This window comes from Triturus cristatus, chromosome 2_1 (assembly GCF_964204655.1).
Source record: "Triturus cristatus chromosome 2_1, aTriCri1.1, whole genome shotgun sequence".
NCBI classification, from domain to species: Eukaryota; Metazoa; Chordata; class Amphibia; order Caudata; family Salamandridae; genus Triturus; species Triturus cristatus.
Genome location: NC_140581.1, coordinates 894,429,649 through 894,434,660, shown reverse-complemented (window position 1 = coordinate 894,434,660; position 5,012 = coordinate 894,429,649). Strand labels below are relative to the sequence as shown.

General features: G+C 43.2%; 1 pseudogene; it reads right to left on the bottom strand.

Annotated features, from left to right (window-relative positions):
* Positions 1-2,031: 2,031 nt before the first annotated feature.
* Positions 2,032-4,424, bottom strand: LOC146866053 (U4/U6.U5 tri-snRNP-associated protein 1 pseudogene; annotated as a pseudogene).
* Between the last annotated feature and the right edge of the window lie 588 nt (positions 4,425-5,012).

Here is a 5,012-nt window from a genome sequence, read left to right as displayed (position 1 = left end):
CCCACGCACACAAATCACTCTACGACATCGGACCAGATTGCCTCAACTCTCGACTGTCCTTCTACACCCCCTCCCGCCAACTACGATCTTCCAGCCAAGCCCTCACCACTATATCTCGCATCAACAAGACCACCATGGGAGGCAGATCCTTTGCATACCTGGCTGCTAAAACATGGAACTCACTCCCCGCCTACCTTCGCCTCACCCAGAACCACCTAGCGTTCAGAAAGCAGCTTAAAACGTGGATATTTGACAAATAATCCTCCTCCCCTTCCTAAGCGCCTTGAAACCCTCTGGGTACGTAGTGCGCTATACAAATTTTATGACTTGACTTGACTTGACTTGACTTTCAACCTGCTTGTACCATTCAACTGTTTTTTCTCTCAACTTGGGAAAATCATTTGTTAATGACAAAATATCTTGTCGACTCCATGGAACATGCACATATCCTCCTCCAGGAACTTCTCTCATCGGGCACAACCTCTCTGTCTTTCCTGTTTCTTTTAGTAAATACTCAGATGCGGTTCGACTTGCCTGTGCTTCCTCTTTCTTCTTTGTCCACCTAGTCTTCCATCTATCTAAGTCTCCCCACTTCTGTAAAATAGACATTAACTCCTTAATCTGTAATTTCCTTCCAGACACATTCATATTTTCCAAATCTTTGTCAGTTAATTCTGCTCTATATGGCTTCTGTAGTACTTCCAATCTCCCTATTTCAATCCCCATTTCGGAGGCAAGCTCTGTCAATTTTTCATGAAATATCTTAGCATTTCTAGTTATGCTTCTACATATGAACAACAACTCTTCTTCACTATAAGTGTTTAGCCTATCTATGCCCACATTTCCAGCTATCATCTCTTCTAACTCCACTTTCAATTTGAAAATGTCCAAAATCTTTGGTGATGAGTTTGGTTTCTCTATTCCCTGTGCCCATCTTTCTAAATCTTCTGGGGATACTATTGTTGCACTTTTGACTCCTGTGGATGTTACTAGTTTTGTTTCTTTTGAACAGCTAGGTGTAACTCTTCTCGGGGTTTCATTTACCTGTCCTCTTATCGGCAAATCCATTAATGAAATTACCGAATCGCATTCACTGGCTTGATCATCAGTTATTACAATTTCTTTTGTATGTTTGATTATGGGAGTTGTCATAGCTGGTGATTTTGCACAATTTACTTTGTCTCCATACAATGGAACAACAGGACCTGTACTCACGGGTATAGTCAATGCTTCAGGGTGTGTATTCAATTGGGTTATTTCCTGTATTATTTCTTCTCTGTTTTTATTTATTGCTTCCCTTTCCTTTTCCTGAAGTACCCTTCCAAATATTGGATCAGGTATAACCTGTGGAACCAAGAGTGTTTCCAAGGCAGGGGCACTTGGAGTAGTTCTACTAGGTCCTTCCTGATATGGTGGAGGTTTTTTGTTTACATTAAAAAGAAGCTTTTTATTAACAAACACTTATTTCACTTATATCAACAAAAACCAAAACGTATGATGGTGAAATGGTCCTCTGCTTTCAAACTGAAGGAGACTGATTGAAAGGTAGCTATTAGGAAAGACCCTCTCAAAACATGATCACAGAGTTATTCCTCCAAGTATGACAAAACCTTTTACAAATCATCACAGTTTTCTGAAAGGCTGACAGTGCTTAGAAATGCTGGAGGGTATTTTCTTATTTCAGACAACCCCTTAAGGTGCTATTTGTAACCAGGGACAGTCCCCAACCTGCAGATGCTGTGCCTCAAACAGGGCACGGCTTTCTGAGGGACACTTTAATCATAAAATTAAGCAATGGGCAACACCAGGAAATTATCTCTATATTTTAATCCCTGAGATGCTTAGACAGCTTTGTTCCAATAATCGCTTGGGCTCACAAGACAATCTTTGATGACACATTTTACACAATTTGACCTGTTTTGTATCTGTCACTCCAATAAGGTCTCTGACAAATCCCATGGCCCATTTTAAACTTTCTCAATTGATGGTGCTGGATCCAACAATAGCATTCCTGCGTTCCAAATCCTGGACACATCAAATAGAACTTAGAGGACGACTGCACAGGGATGCCATCCACTTTTCCTGCTCTCCCACAATGAATCATTTTGTTATGGTGTTCGCATTCATGCTCTTCTCGCTGCCAGTTCGATGAGGGAGTCTTCTGTGCTTTCTGTTTTTCTTGTAATAATGCTACAGTGCCCAGGGGAGTGTCACTGGAACTCATCTTTTTCAGGAGTGCCTCCTCCTCCAGCTTCTTCATGCGTCTTTCTATTTTCATTTTGCCTGAGCCTTTACCATGAAACCTATGCAAAAGTTGCCTGAAGGCCTCCTTTGGGCACAATTGTCAGCCAGTCTCGTCCACATATTCTATCTTTACATCAGGTCAGTAGCCTTCCTTCTCTTTGAACTCTTGGGTGAATCCTCTGTACTCCTCTCTCCTGCTATATTTGTCATCAACGGTCATTTTATTCTCAGTATAGTGCTGAGGGCAAGGACTTGTTCAGGGCCTTCACTCTTGCAACCTTCTGCACTTGTGTTTTCAACAAGCCTTTGTTCTGACACAAATGCAGTGCTGCTGCAATGCCTCTATTCACAATTGGCTCTTCATCCAGAATGGTGGTTGAAGATGTAGAGAAATCATTTTGGTGCTGCTCTTCATCAAGATTAAGTGTACTCCAGCCAATATTTTCTTCGCCTTCTGAATCCATGTTTTGATCAGGGGATCCCTCCTTTTCTTTATCAAAGTCCACAAGATCTTCCTGGTCCTCTTGATTCCCAGCTAGACCATATGTAGGTATCTCGCCCAGTGTCCTGCAGAATTCTGAGGTCGTATTGAAGACAATAGCTCCTTTCTTTTCTGGGTCATCATCATCTTCTCTTCCCTTGGAGGCCTCCAGCTTCTTCACCATATCAGCAACCTTCTCACCACTGTCCTTAGGCTGCTGCAGTTGCTTCAGTTTCCTGCCTTTCTCCAGCTGTTTCTGAAGTTCCAGCTCAGCCTCATCCTCTTCAATGTGCACAGGAGAGTCTGGTGATTTCCCTTCCTCATCGTTCCTGATATCCATTATTTCTACCCGCCAGTCATCAGATTGAGGAAATAAATATGGGTATTCAGACCCAATTTCATAGTACTTGCCCTCTTCTAACTCTTCTTAAGGCTCTGAGTGCCATAAGCCTCGGCCACGTATTCAAGATCCATAATTGTCATCTGACATTTCAAACCTAAAAAGCAGATGCGCTGCTCGTAGAGCCTTGTCCTTCTTGCGGATTCACTTCACTCTCTTCTTAGTTTTCTTGAACTTCACGTCCATTTCTTCTGGAGTGTAATACTCAGATGCAATCTTCACAGCAGGCAGGTCCAGAGACTGCGCCTGGTTTCGTAGGATTTCTCTGATGTGCTGTAGCTCTTTCTCCCAAGAGCAATCAGAATTACCTCCAGAAAGATTTCTTCTTCTCCCCATCAATCTCTTCATCATACTTGGAAAGCATAGTCCTCTGTTTCAGCATTGCCATATTCTCTACACTTTCTTCCTCTTCGTTAGGTTTGTAGTCCGGTCGCTTCTTCTTCAGCTCTGTGTTCTTCTTTGCCTTCTCTAGATCCACAATGTTCACATTCATAAGGACGTCACTGTCATCTTTCTCCAGAACACCTTTATCTTTTAGCGTTAAGACAACTGTGTGTCCTTCTTGAAAGGAGTCAATGCTATGTTACACTGTAAGCCCTTGCAAGTCACGAGAACTGTATCCTTCCTTTCTTTGCCCAAACTCTTTTTCCACAAGATTGCTCACACCAAATTCCTGATCCATTTCCTCCAAAAGTTTTGCCCTTCTCTCAGCCATATTCCTTTCAACCTGGAACGTCCGACTCCTCTCAATCCAAGACACAGTGTCATCCAGCCAGAGTTCATCTTCTCCCAGAGCCTTGACCATCCGAAGTTTTTGGTTCACAAGACGCTTCTCCTTCGCTGCGGCCAATTTTTCACATAGCTCCTCTCGCTTTCTTAGAGTGATGGGGTTGATCACCTCGGCAGCCACTGGGTCTTCTTTACTGCCAGTTTCTTGTTTCACGGTGTTTAATTCCAGAGGTTTTAAGCCAAGCTTTGCAAGTAATTTGATTGTTTCTTCAATGCTAAGAGAAGCATCACCAGAAGCAGATTTTGGTGCAGGAGCCTGCTGTTGCTGCTTGTATCCCGGGTCTGGCTTTTCCTTCTTTAACCTCTGACTAGAGCTCATGGGGGCAGTTACAGCAGAAGCTGGCGGGCCCCCCTCAATGGCAGCAGAAGCCCCTCGGCTAGTCGTTCGGTTGCGGCCACCTCACTCCCGGAAACGCTTACGGGCCCGCGCACCTTGTCCCGGTGTTTGTGTTTTTTGTGTTCACGGTGTCATTCTTCGTCATCCTTGCGGTGCTTCTTGGAGGAGCCCATGAAAGCGTTGAAGTGGACTCCTCTCGTGCTGGGTGTTCGGTGGAGGGTTTTTTGTTAGAATGTCCTCCATAAACTCATCCTCTGATTCCCCACAACCTGTCATTGTTAAAATGCTTAGTTTTTCCTGTAAACTTGCCCCCTGACTGTTCCTCAGCCATTAATACAGGATACAATCCTTCTGTAATCATCGCTTGTCTCCAATTGTTTCACCTGATTTTCTCGTGAATCGCGCATCTGTTAGGGAAAAATCCTCTATAACTCCTACTACTTCTGGATCTGTCGCGCTCAAATGACTCAGTTTCCCATTCTTCTAATGCTTCATACTGTGTTAATCTAGGTCTCGGCTCTAAATCATTCATCCGCATTCTCAAATTTTGAAGGATTCTCCCATTGAACGTGCCATTTTCTGGAAAAGCTTACACTCCATCTCCTTTAGTGTATTCTATCCAATTTTCTAACCACACACAGGTATGGTAGCCTCTTTCCATCATCATAAATGATGCAGGTGTTTTTGGTGGTCGGAAAATAATTCCTTCTCTAGTCTTAATGGGTTTATCTTTCTTAAAGTAATTTCTTATTTTTTTGCAT